The sequence below is a fragment of the Schistocerca nitens genome, chromosome 2 (assembly GCF_023898315.1).
Source record: "Schistocerca nitens isolate TAMUIC-IGC-003100 chromosome 2, iqSchNite1.1, whole genome shotgun sequence".
Taxonomy (NCBI): Eukaryota; Metazoa; Arthropoda; class Insecta; order Orthoptera; family Acrididae; genus Schistocerca; species Schistocerca nitens.
Genome location: NC_064615.1, coordinates 596,954,946 through 596,972,801, shown reverse-complemented (window position 1 = coordinate 596,972,801; position 17,856 = coordinate 596,954,946).

Here is a 17,856-nt window from a genome sequence, read left to right as displayed (position 1 = left end):
ATCCTTATGTAACTATTTGTGAATGAAAATCAGTGTGAAATGAGCTTGTAGCGTGTCAGACTGAAGGAACTGTACTCGTATTTGAAAGAACGACGGTTCCATCCCGTGTCCAGCCATCCTCATTTAGGTTTTTCGTGATTTCCCTAAATCACTTCAGGCAAATGCCGGGATGGTTCTTTTGAAAGGGCACAACCTATTTCCTTCCTCTTCCTTTCCTAATCCGAGCTTGTGCTCCGTCTCTAATGACGTCGTTGTCGATGGGACGTTAAAAACCATCTCCTCCCCTCCTCAGACAGGAAGACAGAAAACACAGGAGAGAAAGTATGTTCACATACAACGGCGTCTCAGGCGCGTCTCCAGACTCCATTCTATGAGTAGTTACGACACGGATTTCCAGATGTGGTTGGTCTACAGAATCAGATACAGAGCCATAAACGTTAAGACCCATTGATACAAGGAGTTCTCGATTCTGGACGACAGTTTGACAAACTAAGCATTACTCTAGAAATTTTAGAGTGAGCAGTTTACGACAAACATGTGTTCTTGTGGGAAATGGGATGCTCCAAAAGAGAAATGGAAGCTGCGAACAAATACGAGTAGTTCGACCATCAGGACGTGGTCCATCAAGAGGGAGAATATTTCAAAATGGCAAGACATATAAGAGAATCGATGTACTTTACTATACATGAAATGCGACACTTCAGTTACTCCTGGAAAGTCGCTCAAGATTTTGTTTGTGATTGTAAACGATGAACATCAAAATCATTATTTTCGGACGACTGGTATTGTTTGGGCTGGGTGCAGCCTTATAGATGCTTCCTGATGCTTCCTTCTCCAGAATGCCACGTGGAGTCAAGACTTTCTGAGGAATCTGTTGTAGATCAGTCAACAGACGGTAATGACGCTGACGTTTTCCAGAGGACATCTAGCTATCAACAAACCCTCTAAACAAGCGTGGAATCTCACCCTTGGGGACAAGACCTACTAACCCACAGTGATTAAGCGACTACTATACTTCACTGGAACCTAAACAGGTTAAGAATTAATGAGAGGAGGGCAGGGGGGAGGGAGGGGCGAGGGAACTGAGGCTCTAGACAAAGGAAAAGCAGAAGTGGTTGTGTCTCCTATGGATTCATATTTAACGTTCTTCCCGAAAAATCCATTTAGTTATATTCCATCATTCATCACTCAAACTGACAGAAGCTATTAACATCATGGTTTAGCTCGAAGGTTTTAGGAGTAAACTTATACAAACGTTATTTTAACTATCTATTGTAATACTAAATTTGATATTGTTTGCAAGGCCGGTTCAAAAACACTGTCCCACACAAGCGACCTATTATCTGGCACCCAGTATCAGCTTTCGCTACTAACTGTGATACTCACTGTATACGAATCTTGCACTTGATCGTCTCTGGAACCCCCTGGGCTTGGCGCCCCAAGCGGCTGCTACCAACTGTGATACGTCCTGTACAGACTTCTTTCAGTTTTGGCGCCATTAGTGTCCCTCTCAGCTTGGTGCTCCAAGCGGTGGCTTGCGTGGCCTGGGCTTTAAACTAGCCCAAATTTTAATTCCAAAAATGCATTTTCAGTTATAGCAATCAATATCATAGTATAATGGCTGATATAAATGGAAAAAAAAGAGTGGAGTGGAAATGGTTTTAGTCAACATTTAATTTTTAGTGCAATTAATTTTTGCATCTGACAGCTAAATTTAAACAGTGGAACTGTGACTAGGTGGGGCAGTGTTTTTCAACCTGTGGGTCGCGACCTCCTGGGGATCGCAAAGCCTTGCTCAGGGGGTGGCGGTCGCAGGACAAAGCAGTTGCAGCACGGCTGGTAACGTGTGTTTCATGACGATCATCTGCTATAAGTGTCACACGGAAGTGACAAGGTTTTGTGAAAGCACCTTGCAAATTCGCTCACGTTCAGATCTGGTACTTAAAATAATGAATATTAATTTAATTTAAATCTGTGACTGTAGGCTTTCCCAGCGTAAACTATTGATGAAGATTTCTCGGGTCTCCAGCTGGGTGGTAGCGTTGATATCTCGCGACGTTTCGGGAAGTGTCATACTACCCATCTTCTGGCGAAGTGTCGAGATTCAGAGGTCAGAGGCACAAGACTGAGGGATGTACCCTCTGCGGTTTGCGAAGTACTAGCGTAACAAAGACGCTTCTCCTTCTTGCTTGAATCTTACTGGAATGAGATGTCATGACATTTGGATTTCTTGCTTGACTTTTCGTGCGTTGCATTTTTTTTTTTTTTAATAGATAAAAGAAAGATTAAAGGATAGTCAGAGGGACAGTAAGAGACGTTGAAAACGAACGGCCTAAATGGCTGGCCGGTGGCTCGGATGACTCACGCCGAGTTGTGATGATGCTCTCTCGCTGCTTGCTACCTAGGTTAGGAGTGAGAGTTTAACAGGTAGGAAGCTACCTGGCCCGTCACTCCTGTTTCTGCTAGTCCTGCGAGTAATTGCCATTCGTCTGGCGTAAAAATGGGGTAGTTGTCAATTAGGGTTAACTCCTCCTTGGACATGAAATTTAGTCACTTGCGCTGATACTTGCTAAAGCGGTGGGGGAGGGGAGGCGGACTAGCACGTGGTATGTGGAGGGGGTACGGTTGGTCGAATGGGTATAGCCCGTCCTGAAGCGACGCCGCTATGTTCTTAAGGAATGGCTGCAGCTCGTGCGAATCTGGTATTTTCAGTAGCTGTGACTTCTTGGCGGTAGACTTCTCGACATGGAAGGAGTCGGTCGCTGCCACAGCAGCCTTACTTGCAGCTGCCTTGGTGGAGTGTGACGACTGTGGCGTCGCGTCGTCGGTATCCATAGGCGCCACCTCCTGCATTGCTGCAGGGAGATTCGCGGTGAGCGGGCTATTTATATGCGCGGTCACCCCCCTCCACTAGACCTCGGGTGGCTGCGGTGGACCAGCGGCGTGCGCGCGGTGGTGGGGATGGCGGGCGCCCCCGGCGGCCGCGTTCGGTTCTCGGTGTGAGCATTCTGTCTGCGTCCGCGGCGGAGGACGTTGACGGGCGCGCTCCCAACGGATTACCGCTATCGAAGGGTTTCTTGCTGCACTGAGTTGGCATCCATCGTCTCTGTTGACCAGATTGTCGTGAATCCTTATTTCTATGGATTCTTTGATAACGCTTTCCCAGAAGCCAGATGCTCGGCTCAGTACCTTCGTGTTTTCGAAGTTGAAGGTGTGTCCTTCATTTAGGCTGTGTTCTGCTATGGCTGATTTTTCTGTGTGACCTAGTAGCACACATCTGATATGTTCTTTGCAGCGTTTAGATATGCAGCGCTGTGTTTGCCCAATGTATTTTTTTCCACATTCGCATGGTATGCTGTATACTCCTGGTGTGTTAAGGTTCAGCGCATATTTGGCAGAACCTAGGAGCTCCCTCGTCTTCGGTGGTGGTCGGAGAATGGGTTTGATATTGTATTTGCCCAGAAGTCGTGCAATTTTCGCCGAGAGCGGACCCACGTACAGAAGGAACGCGAGTCGTTTGTCTTCTTCTTCTTCATCATCATCTTTTTCTGGGGTTCTCACTGCTTCCTTCTTCCTTTTAAGCTCCACAGTTAACAAAAAAGAAATGTTGTCTCCTTCTGAAACTGAATAAAAGTAAATGAAATAACCATCCTGTGACATGTCTCAAAACTAGGGGTTCTGTAATACAAAAACATAGGCCTATGGAAAATGGTATTTATTTTGTATTAAAATTACGTAATTCCTTGTTTAATATTAATTCTGAATTGAGCATAGCGTAGACCGTTTTATAATAAATACACAGTGTTAACGATAAATAAATGCAAAACTGGAAAACTGTTTTCAGGAACAGATCGATGACTAAATGAAGAAGATCCAATAAGTAACTGTGAGAAATTCGAAAAAGATTTTCTTGTTTACAAATTAACTATACAGTGGGACCTCGTTTAACGACGGTAATTCACTTATGAGTCTTACCTCGTCATGCGAAACATACTTTTCTGTTGGAATTCACATAAAAAAGAATAATGCATTCCATTCCCAAAAATACTAAAACAGTTTATAAAATGTACATACCTATTTTACAAGAAGTCGTCTAAAGACGTTTGTTTTTACCTTCTCTTCAAAATGAGTCACAAACAACACAGAAGACGGCTAGCTGAATGAAACATCTGCCTACGTATTGCTTAATGCACAGCTTTATTGAACTCGTGATGGTTAGCGACGACATATTTAAAATGGAATTCATATAGAGGTATTTCAAGGCCATGACGTAATTTAAATCTTGCTCGCAACACCGTCAAAGAGAATTTAGCTACATCGTCGAGGAGACCCGACCGGAGGCATCGGTTACAATAATTGCAACGCGAGGAGTGTCGCTAACAGTAGAGCTGAATACTTCGTTGTCGGCGGCGTTGTCTTTGTCGGAGCGTCTAATGTACTTTGTTTGTCGTAATAATAATAATAATAATAATAATAATAATAAAAGGATCGATCTAAAACATTACGCTCTTTTTTTCCTCCGCGTTTTCTCTTATTTCGTTGTCATTTCTTTCCTGCAGAGCATAAGCCATACCGTCAAAGAGTTAAGTCAGTAACAATAATGGCACGATCCAGCGATTATACGCAAATGCGTTACAATAATTGCAACGCGAGGAGTGTCGCTAACAGTAGAGCTGAATACTTCGTTGTCGGCGGCGTTGTCTTTGTTGGAACGTCTAATGTACTTTGTTTGTCATAATAATAATACTAATAATAATAATAAAAGGATCGATGTAAAACATTACGCTCTTTTTTTTCCTCCGCGTTTTCTGTTATTTCGTTGTCATTTCTTTCCCGCGGAGCATAAACCATACCGTCAAAGAGTTAAGTCAGTAACAATAATGGCACGATCCAGCGATTATACGCAAATACACATCGCTTTATCGGCCCAACTGCAATTTAATGCCTGGAGACTAAAGTCTCTCATTTGTATTATTAAAAAGCATACTTGACACTTGTTAAGATTTTATTGTTTTGAACAGTTTTTATTCATAGGGTGACACGAGCGATGTCTACCACGGGTGCCACTTAGCCAAAAAAAGAAGAGTGGAGTGGAAACGGTTTTAGTCAACATTTAATTTTTAGTGCAAGTAATTTTTGCGTCTAACAGCTAAATTTAAACAGTGAAACTGTGACTACATAGAACAGTGTTTCAACCTGTAGGTCCTAGGCTACAATAAAAACACAACAGTCAATGAGAAGGCTGCGCCTGTTTATTTACTAATAATTTGTCAAAAAGTGGTTGTATTTTTGAGACACGAATGACCAAATCATTTTCTAGTTGAAGTCTATTTCTCTTCTTAGTTTATATATTCACCATTGATGAGAGCACTAATTCACAAAGATAGGAAGTGGCAAGTGACACTAACAATTTCAAAGCTTCCTTGGCCAGCTGTGGATACTCTTCTTTTCTCTTCATCCATAAGACGTCAATCTTATGCGAATTAAATTTCATTTTAAGCATGCTGTCAGCTGCTAAACCTGTAAGTGTTTCTTTCGTCATCGTGCTCAGATCAGCCAATCCTACTGACATATCTACAAAAGGATTTAGTATCCATCTATGACCGTTTTCAGAATCAGAGTTCAGCCCTGGAAAATAGCTTAACAGTTTCTCTTCCAAATTATGCAAGCTCTATATCATGCAAGGAATGTGAGAACTTAGTACCACCGACTGCTCCATTGCAATTTCTTCGACAATCGTCTGAATACATGGGGAAGAATCAAACATCATCTTTTATAAAAACATTGACCACAAACTAAGTTTTGCGAGGAATCCTTTGATTTTTCCTTAGCTGTTATAATATTTTCTTCTTTCCCTTGGAGGCTATTGTTTAAAGTATTTAGGTGGTTAAAAAGATCCGCGAGAAGTGCTAATTTTAACAGCAAAACAACTTCACAAAAGTAATTCGCATATCCAGATCTAGAACCTTGTAAGAACATTAACAATTCACCTTTTAGTTCCAGAACTCGTGTCAATACTTTACCTTTGGAAAGCCACCAGACCTCTGTGTGATAAAGATTTTGATGGAGCGAACACATGTCTTCACAAATGATCCTAAACAGTGTAAGTAGGCTGTTTTAGGTTTTATTATTGGTAACGTGACCTCTGTATGGAAATCACTGGCTGTGCTGTGCGCAGTCTGTGGCTGCTTTGCATTGTTGTAATACTCGCCATTGTAGTGTTAGGCAGCTGGCTGTGAACAGCGCATAGCGTTGCGCAGTTGGAGGTGAGCCGCCAGCAGTGGTGGATGTGGGGAGAGAGATGGCGGAGTTTTGTAATTTGTTATGAACTGCTATATATATGATGATATCAAGGTAAATACATTGTTTGTTCTCTATTAATATCTTTCATTTGCTAACTATCCCTATCAGTAGTTAGTGCCTTCCATAGTTTGAATCTTTTATTTAGCTGGCAGTAGTGGCGCTCGCTGTATTGCAGTAGCTTGAGCAGCGAAGATTTTTGTGAGGTAAGTGATTTGTGAAAGGTATAGTTTAATGTTAGTCAGGGCCATTCTTTTGTAGGGAATTTTGAAAGTCAGATTGCGTTGCGCTAAAAATATTGTGCGTCAGATTAAGCACAGTCGTATGTAAAATTGTTTAAAAAGGGGACGTTTCATATGTCGACCCTTAGCCGAGGATACCTCACTGGAATCTTCTGATTTTTTTCCTTGTAGTTTGTGTAATTAGTGTAGATTTTGTTTATTGCTAGCGCGTAATTGTAGAGAGAATCTCCTTTGTAGTTGCAGTGTTTCATTGTTGTACAGTAAAACAGTTGTGGCATGCATGTAGATTTGCACCAAGTATTTCGCAGCTGCAATTAATTAGATATTATTTTCAGTGTTATGTTAATGTGTTCTCTTATTTTTGCTCTTCAAATTGTGTTTTTTTGTGATGTTGTGTGAAATACTGTGACAATAATGGCGTGTGAAAAACGTAATACTAGGCTCCAAAGTAAACTGCGAAATGACAGTGAAAACGAAAGCAGTGTGTTAGCGCCACCGAGTAATGAATTAACTGATGTTCAAAGTAATAATTTGGTAATTGTGCATAGGGAAATGGAGCGGGCGGCAAACAATGGCGTGGACAGTGAAACAATTAGTGAGCAGGGAAGCATTATCGATCGATCGGTCGGCAATAGCTCGCCTCAGGAATCCGAAATGACAGGACACAATTTTGCAAATACTGTAGATTCAGGTTTTGCGTCCTCACCGTTTTCTCAAATAAGTCAAGACACAATTTCTGCTAGTCAAAATGTGAATGTTGCCGGTGCAAATGCACTGCCGAAAAGCATAGAGGAACAGATTCCAGACACTCATTCATTATTATTGCAATTAATGCAACAAATGAAACAAAATCAGAGACAAACACAGCAACAGCTAGACACAGTGGAACAAAATCTTAAAAAGTTAGACACAATGGAACAAAATCAGAGACAAACACAGCAAAAGCTTCAAAAGTTAGACACAATGGAACTAAATCAGAGACAAACACAGCAACAGCTTCAAAAGTTAGACTCATTGGAGCAAACTCTTGAACAAACACGTGAGGATTTAACTACCACATTGAATCGAAATGTCAAAAAGTCTGTAATGACGTAAAACACAAATTTGTGAGCATTTCCAACCTATTTTTTCGCGGCATGAAAATGCACTACAGAATCACGAAGCAGCCATAAAAGAACTGCAAACTACTGTTCACGAAAATCATGAGACCTTGCAAGCTAAATTTGACTCAGTTGCATCTACCGATTCGGTTACGCAACTTGCAAAAACTCAGGAAAACTTAAAGGACACAGTAGATACTCTGAAACTTGGTTCAGAAAAACACACTGAGGAAATAAGTACACTATCGGAGAAAGTAGCCGAACTTTCGGATCAGGTCACTAACTTATCTACAAAGGTAGATGAGGATCTGAATGACACAACACCTGTAGCCTTCACTGACACTGAAGAGTACGAACAAATTAGAAAATTCAAACAAAATCAAAATCAAATCAATACACAGTACAAAAGAGAAATCCGGGAAGTGCAAGATCAGTTGGCACAAGTAGTACAAGAATTACGTATTTCAGAGGACACTCGCGCTCCAACACGGGAAGAGGGACTTAGAAATACGGAAAAGACGCAAAATAATAACACAGGGCATTTCGGAAGTTATGAAACAAACTGGCAATGTGCACCGAATTTTGAGATGGAACGGCCGACACGACCTAACAATGACCGATATGCGACTCGCCGACATGATGATTTTGACTATAAGCTGTTCATTACTACACGTAAATTCAAAACGTTTAAGAATTCTGCCAACGACATTCATCCACAAGCGTGGCTCCATCAATTCTCTCATTGTTTTCCTCCCAACTGGTCATTAGAACACAGATTAGAATTTATGTGTGGCTACTTAGAGAATGAACCAGCTGTAAGAATGCGATCGGTCATTCACGATTGTCATAGTGAAGGAGAATTTTATCATGCCTTCCTCTCAGCATATTGGTCTCAAGCCACACAAGACAGAGTAAAACATGGCATCATAATGATGAAACATTTCGAACAATCTGAATTCTCCAGTCTTGTGAAATATTTTGAAGATACGTTGCACAAGAATCAGTACCTGTCAAACCCATACAGCCCCTCAGAACTCATCCGCATTTGCTTAATCAAACTGCCTGAGCATTTACGACATATTATTTTAGCAGGACGTTGCAAAGACGACATTGAAGCTTTTCAGGGACTGTTACAAGAACTGGAAATTGACACTGACAATCGCGGAACGCAGGAGCACAACAATTACAGATCACATCCGTCGCAATTCCGCGATGAAAGAAATAATAACTGGACGCGACAAGGCTATTCTTTCAACGTAAATCGTGATCGAAACAGACACCATCCGTATGACAACCGTTGGCAGAGTAAAAATAATTACAGAGAAAGTTCGCATTTCCGTAGTAATGAATATGACAGAGACAATCATAGAAACAGACAATATGGTAACCAGAACTATTATTATCAAGGGAGACAGAATAACTTCAGACGCAACAGTTCGGCGCACAGTTACGATTCAGGGAGAAATTCTCCACCACGTGACCGACAAGAAAGAAACTATGGCATCTACCGACATGACGACAGACGATATGATCGTAACGACAGACCTGAATTTCATCAGAACTGGCGGGATTCTAACAGAGCTGGGCCCTCTGGGCAACGTGAATTTGTAGAAGCTAGGTCTCCTAATCCCAATAACGACGCGCGCCAACAAAGAGACAGACAATGACTCGCACAGCAGGCAGCCGCGTGCGCCGGCTGGCTGGGAGAAAAATAACATAGACGCTAACCTTGAGAAAAATTTCAGTATACTTTACCGACTTATACCGCATTCTGCACCACATTTCACAAGTAAAACCGTTTATTGAGAGATGATCTGCTTTTTAACTTTGTCTTTGCCATATAACTTTTCACTTTACATTGCTAGTAAGCTTTGTCAGACTTAGAATCTGTTAACATACAATAATGTTTGAAGTTAAATATCCAATCAAGAACCAAGAGAACTTATTTAAACAGAAATTACGAATGCATTGTTATTGTGAACAAACGACACAGTGTTATTGTGTGTGTGTGTGCATTCTTGCTTGTTTGTTGCACGATTACGTAACGACTATAGGGCTCACATACTTAGAACATTTACCAGTACTGTTAATGAGATTTTAATGCAACATTTTGGTTTATTTGAAAATACATTCTGGATTTAAAGTGCTTTCTGAGAGATACCAGATGACACAGAGGTTAGTTTATGTGACAGCTACACGATTTTATCATGACGCTACTAATGAGTGACAATTTACAATGTTGCTTTTGCGGTGTATCTGTTTTATATCTGCACAGTTTTCTGAATTCTTCTGGAAAAAAAACATATTTTAGTAGTAACTTTTGTGGTATAGCAACAATGAGACAGCCTTTTTCGTGGCACAACAATACGTTACAGTACAGTACTTTCTTCATCACAACAATAAGCGTAATAACTATGATATCTATACACAAAGCATTTCACTTTTGTTTATCATGAGGTAAGTACATTGACTTCTGCAGAACTTAGCTTTCGGAGGACGGTAACTACGAGACTTCCACAGAGATTATGTTGCAACAAGACGCACATTTAGCGCTACAGGACACGTATTTGAGTGATTAATTTTGTACTTAAAACATTTATTTTTAAAGATTTTTGAATTGCAAAGAAAGTTTTCCGTGATACATTTCATTCCATTGCTGTAATCTGTAACACCTGAGGGTATAATTACATTAATCCTCAGGGGGGTGCACGCTTACTTTGTGTACCATGTGTTTGGCAACCACAAGGAACCCTAGCTAATATGGTATTTGCTTATACAACTTTAAACATCGGTACCATATTTCTCTAACACAAATTACACAGCTATCTGATCATTTAACTGAGAGATAAACATTTTTTTTTACTACATCAGTGACACATGTTTACGTAATTACACAGGTGGATAACTTCACATTTACGAAATCGTATTTTGTCTGTACTTCGTGAAATGTTCATATTTTTTTCGGAACCATTGTGATACTATGAGAGCTTTGAATGATGTATTTGGTATGGGATCATGATTTTTGAAGTGCGTTTGAGGCGGATGACACTTTTGACATGAGCAGAGAATTTTTTTTAGGTTTTGAAACTATTGGAGGGAGCTACGACGATTTTGAGAGTTGACTGAGGTGTTATGATGTTATTTTTACGACGACGATGTGTATTATGCTGCTGAGGTATGTTTATGGTCAAGAAGCTGATGCTATATGAGGAATTTGATTATGCTACATATTTCAGATAATGAAATATTAAAGAAGCGTCGACGAATATATATATGTGTAATAAGGTAAGGAGTAATGAGTAGCGGTTAGGGCCTCTGACTTGTGAAGAAGTATGTTGGAAACCAAGAATCGTACTTTAAGAGTTATGAAATTTGTGTAAATGCGTGACTGTATCACAATGCTGACGAATATTTTTTTTGGACACTTATATTTATAGGATTTTGTTTCTACAGATTTGCAACGCTAATTCTTGACCTGTGAAATATTTTTATATGAGACTGTCGCTGTAGCGAAAACTGCTGTCGTAAATATTTCGTTAAGAAAGGTAAGTGACTGTGAAGTAATTCGTTGTGAGCGGCCAGGTGTGCCAGCCGCCTTGAGAAAAGCCATTAGTGTGTGGCGCAGGTGGTAGAAGAAAAAAAAAAGGGGGGGCCATTATCCTCGCTATTGACATTCGTTTGTAGAAAGCATCGTAAATACGACACGCTAATAATAACTTGGAAACATTCTTACATCTGCACACCTGATTAGAACAAGTGTCTATCTACGAGAATTGAGAGAAATGCCATATGGCTTGCTTTATGTATTTATTTACTCATTTTGTTTAATATCTAGTTTCTAGCTGCACTGCAGCACTGGTTAAAATAAAATTTTATAGATGTACTAATATAAATATTTTCTGTCTCCAGATCCAGTAAATAATAGTTTTGTGATATATTTCCAAAAAAATGAGGGAGCATAAAAAGACATTTCCCTTCACAGGAATTGCATAAACAATTTCTTTACGATTTGGTAACTTATCTGCTAGTGTAAGTTCTCATGATGCATCACTCTAGTGTTAAGATGTGACATAGGTATTAGACATGGCCATTTTTAGTGTAATACTTTTTCTGCTTGAACTTTGTCATGTTTAGGTATAAGTTATGCTGTTTGCCAGGCATAGTGCTACTGAATTTTAATTTGTGTTACTCTGCTAAGCCAGATTTATTTTTCTTGTTTGCTGTGCATTGCCTCATATTAGTTGTAATGTTTAATTGCTTGGTAATTTAGATTTACCGTAGCTTGCTTTGCCAGCTTGACATTTTTGTCATTGATGTTTGTGTTACTTGATTTGTTCCGCTGCATTGCCTCGTCCCTTAGTTTAGCATCTGAGCTCAGTACATTTAAGTTAGCTTAAGAGGGGGTAGACTATATAAGAAACTAACTATGATGAATGGGAAGAAATGCATTGAGAAGTTAAACGAAAAAAGTACAGAAAGCAGGTGTAGATAGGACTTTTTGGGAATAATGATGAACGAAGGGAGATCTCCATGCAAAATACTGCAGTAAAACAAACCCTGTCCTTTCCTTTTGTGTCATCCCTCTACGTGTTTGTGTACTCTTGTGTATTTGTGTTTTTCCTGGCTTTATGTGTTTAGCTGATGAGAGCTATGTTGTAGAATTTTCCTAATACTATGTTATTTACTTTGTAAAGATGTTGAGACATTATTTATTGTGTTTTGTTGCTCATATGTGAAGTTGATGTTTCGAAAGTTATTCTGAACTTTTATGTATCTACTTATCTCATGATTCCTGTAACATTGATATATATGTTTATTTCTATTCTGTTGTAAAGCCTGTACTACAAATGTTATCTGTATTGTTATGTTCTTGAATGATGTATTTTGTACCTTGTTATTGTATTCTTATGTTATAAAATTGTAATTGACAGCAGTTCATCAAATGAAGTAACTTGTAAGTTACATTTCACTGCACACGTTTCTATTGGTCATAGTATATGGACAATATGTGAGAAGTAGGGACTGTTAGTGTTTGCACGTGTGTTAATAATTCGGCAAGGGACTGGTTAACAGCATTGCTGGTTCTCAGGACAATTCAAAAACTTTGTGAGTGCACAAGTGGTGGTTATGGACTTGCTCTATTATCCGCAAGACTCTTCAATGGTGATTGTGCACCTGCATAGTCACAACAGATGGCTGCTGGCCATCTCTACAAGGACTACAGTGGGTCTGCATCTTTGATGACCCAGCAGTACTATTATCTCTACAAGGACTACAGTGGGTCTACGTCTTTGATGATCCATCAGTACCATTATCTCTACAAGGACTGCATTGGGTCTGCACCTCTGGTGGCCCACCAATACCGTAATCTCTACCAGGACTACAGTGGGTCTGCTCTGTGATGACCTGCCCACCAATACTCTTCAAAACTTCGACTGACTCCGCTGTGGGTTTCCTCTGTTGTGGCCCATTACCTGTCAGCATGTCAAGAGTCAGCACTGTCTTTCCGTTGGAAGGACAACGCTACTTCTTCAAGACTGCATGGAAATCCACTACTTTCGTGTGCATTTTCTTTTACTGCTCAGACTTTGAGAAAAACACTGCAATATGATGAATGATCAGGACTATCTTTATGGACTGTGAGAAAATTTTAGCTCTTGACCAACATTGTATCAATAAGTGTGTGCATTTGATTTCTTTGTTATTGTAATTACGATTATGAAAAATTTTAACAAATATGTATTGCCCAATGCCCAAAACCATTTGTAAAAATTTTTGTGGGGAGCATGGGGGCTATGTAAGTAGGCTGTTTTAGGTTTTATTATTGGTAACGTGACCTCTGTATGAAAATCACTGGCTGTGCTGTGCGCAGTCTGTGGCTGCTTTGCATTGTTGTAATACTCGCCATTGTAGTGTTAGGCAGCTGGCTGTGAACAGCGCATAGCGTTGCGCAGTTGGAGGTGAGCCGCCAGCAGTGGTGGATGTGGGGAGAGAGATGGCGGAGTTTTGTAATTTGTTATGAACTGCTATATATATGATGATATCAAGGTAAATACATTGTTTGTTCTCTATTAATATCTTTCATTTGCTAACTATCCCTATCAGTAGTTAGTGCCTTCCATAGTTTGAATCTTTTATTTAGCTGGCAGTAGTGGCGCTCGCTGTATTGCAGTAGCTTGAGCAGCGAAGATTTTTGTGAGGTAAGTGATTTGTGAAAGGTATAGTTTAATGTTAGTCAGGGCCATTCTTTTGTAGGGAATTTTGAAAGTCAGATTGCGTTGCGCTAAAAATATTGTGCGTCAGATTAAGCACAGTCGTATGTAAAATTGTTTAAAAAGGGGACGTTTCAACAGCCAAGTTGCAATGCTATACTTTCAGTAAATTTTACAACTTTAATCACCTTCTTAAGCACATCATTTAAATCAGAAGTTAAAACTGTAGTTGCCAGAGCTTGTCGATGTAGAAAGCAGTTTGTCCACGAAAAATTTGGCATTGTTGATTTTAATTTCGCGACGAGCCCATTTTTACTGCCAGTCATAGCTTTATTACCATCACTACAAATGGCGATACATTTTGTCCAATCAGTCCCGTAGCTGCAAGTGTTTTCTAAAAGCATGTCACACTAACACTAGCCAGTCGTGTTCGGAGGGAGTGTTTTGCAAAATAAAATTTCTTCCAAGATACTTTCATCTGCTTCAAAGCGCACAAATATTATAAATTGAACACAATATGAAACATCAGTAGATTCATCAAACAGCAAAGAAAAATGTGGGCTCTTAACTTTTCGACTAACTGTTCTCGAATGCCACCGGCCATATCGTTTATTCTCCGTTCAACGGTATTAACAGAAAGTGGTATGCTTTTTAGCTTGTTTGCCTCTTGCTTGCCTAACATAATTTCAACCATATCAAGGGCCGCTGGCAAAATAAGATTCTCTACATCTGTCTGCGGCTTCCCTGCTTTAGCGACTCGGAATGCGACTCAGTAGCTAGCTAGTTACGATTTATCGTTGACACTTGATACCTAATATCAGATAAAAAAATTTGCTAGCTCAGAAAACGAATAAAAAATCAGAAACGTTAATACTATTTTAAATCAACAAACCGTTACTATTTTATTACTAGAATCATAGTAGTTTGCTGCTAGTTAAGTGTTTCCAGTTTCCTTTCGAAGAAATCTAACGGTTTATCAGCTTCCTTGGAATGTTTTGTGGAGAGGTGACGCAGAAGCTTTGATGGTTTCATACTCTCACGTGACGGTACTTCGTGTACACACTGGGGTTTATTGTTCATGACAGTAAAACCACACTTCAGGTAACTGTCGTCATAAAGTCTATTTTTTTTTCGATTTTGATTCGCTTTCGTCACTGCCACTTGTAACAGATGTGGAGGGCTGCACATATATTTTAAGAAACTTGTCCACTTTTATGTTCTCTCAGAGCGAAGTGCGAAGACAATAATCGCGTCCGTACTTGCTGGCGTATTCGGACAACTGGTTGTAGTGACCGAAAACGCGCCACTATGCCCCGCTGACCCCTCCCCCCCCCCCCCAACCACCCCTCTACCGCGGAAAAGAATATAATTCTATCTCAGCCCGCAGAGCCCTGCGACCAGTTTTCACACTGCACTTGATTTCTCGATCAGTGCAGTATCAATAGAAAGAAAATTAAATACGTTGCCTTTGAAATCGCCGACATATTTTTACTATGGTTCGGGAGGTCGCCAGAGTATTTTCACTTGGAAAGGGGCCGCGTATTCAAAAGGCTGAAAAACACTGATGTAGGGAACTGTTTCTAGGAAAGTTCTGAAACACATTATCAGCTTTTCTCCATTCGAGGACGAACAATTACTTCACAGATATTTTAAGTATGTATTTAAAATATCTCTGAATTTCTCTGCAGAACTCAAGAACATATTAACTGCTTGGTGGCGTGGCGTCGGGGTGATGGTAGTCCCAGTCGGTATGACGTGGAACGGCGTCCGTCGCTCACGACAACGCCACCATGTAAATAGTGAGAAAACACAAACTCCTCGCGTGGTTTGGTCATATTTCAGATACGTCTTTCGTGATTAATGTCAATATTTCGACATAGCAGCGCGCCAGAACGTGTAAGCCGCTCTTGTTTCTTCACTGATAAACGTGGCAATTGCACCACTCGATGACGCGATGACTCCCTTGACCTGAAATGATGACCACCAGTTTTCTTTTGTTGTGAGTCCACGTCAGACTTTTCAGCTTGCGCGAACTGGCTAACTGTAGTTTTTCTTTTTATTATACGCGGCTAGATAATGGATGTTGAATATTAATAATATAAAGTCTTGAATCATCAATTTATCACCCAAGTCGTGGCCAGATTATGGAATTACGAGAATGTTAAGTTGATAAATTGTTATTCCGTCGTCAATACGTCGCTACGTCGCGTGTTCAATAACTAAAGGACGTAATTCCGGATTTAACATATTCTTAAGCAATGTTCAGAATGCGAAGTAATCTTGGGGCAAATCGATGACTGTTCACTATTAAATAACCATGAATTCACTTTTCACTTCATATAGTCAATTAATTTTCACTAATACACATGATAATGTCTATTCAGTTATGTAGGCGACACGAAGAATTAAAGTTTGACTACAATTTTACTGTTCCTTGTAATTAATTGTCCCTACGCTGAGCACGCACACCGATTTCTAACGCAGGGAATTGCTTCCGTTAGCATCAGTAATCCTGTCGTTGACGACAACTTCTGACAACTCGGCGCAGTCGTACGTTCTTCGTGTTTGCGTTTGCCTGTTACCTACTCGAGACTAATAATTGTTTTTCTGTCGGCGATCTTTCTTTTTCAATGTCCTTCAATGTTCGTGCTTATTCAGTATCACCAAGGCTAGGTCCCATCACAAATTTCACACGATTTAATTTCGTCGCGAACCTCCGTATCCCGTTATCTTGGTAACGGTAAAGATGACTTTGCTTTAGTATGACTTCTGAATAATACTTCAATCTATATTGCAAAACTTTCAAACAATCTAGTAGCGCTTACATGCATGCTATTTTCGCAATAGCACTAGAGAGCGACTAGATAGCAACTGAAGCTAACATTTCCATTCCCGAGTTACACGATAGTCACAACGAACTTCCTTTTCGATGCGGTACAACCCTCTACTATGGTAAATATTATCTTTGACCAATTTACCATCTGGGCTTTAACCTTCGTTATTAATTATTTTGCAATTCTTTCTTTGATGTTTTTCTTGCGTATCCTATCATATTCTTTCATTTAGTCTGTATTTCATGATAAATATTATTATTCACATGACATTCCTGTTGATCAAATTATCACAAGTGTTAATTTTGTCGCAAGTAGCTGCCGTCACTGTCAGGATGACTAAATTTCCTACTTCTTTTACAACAAAGGGTTGTTTATTAGGGTTTTTGTAATTGGCGTATTATACAGAAAATGAATGATGGTGCGGAAGCGTGGTGCCAGAAGTCTCACTGTCATGCAAAGAAAATTGGATGTCACATGTGAGGTTAGCGTGACTATATCTCCAAATGTGGATGTCGCAGTTGCGCGAGGCAATTGAAGAAATTGGAAAAGACAGTGTGTGTCAATCAGCGAGCAATTAATATGACTGTACTCGTGTTCTTCATTACAAAATGGCCCAGAGAAAGCATTCGGATGACTTCACACCCGGAAGAATCCTCGGGAAACAGGAAGATGGACGACGTGTGACGAGCGCGGTACAGGAGTTTGGTTTTGGTCATAGCATCGTTTCACATGCATAGGGAGCTTTCCGAACCACAGGCACTGCTGCCTGAAGGAGATAACGTGGCCGACCATGGTCAAATACAGAAGCAGATTCATCAATTACAACCACTTTTAACAGGATTGCAAGACACGGAACCTCACGTTACACAGTGGTGCGGTGACTGCATGGGAATTGTCTCTCCGTCCAATGGTAGTCACAGTCTCTGCGCTTGCGCCAAGGGCATAGAGCTCAGGGACTGGGCCAACTGTATTCTGTTCATCGTGAGAATAAACCTGATGTAAACAAACAAACATGGTTGGTCAGAAGCCGTAGCACACGTAAACTGGTGTTACTACGCTCTGAGAAGTAGGTCCTAATCATGTATTAGATATATTGTTAATAAGTTAGGGTAAATGAAACTTCAAGATATTCTAATGTATTAACAGCCATCAACGGTTTTTTTAATCA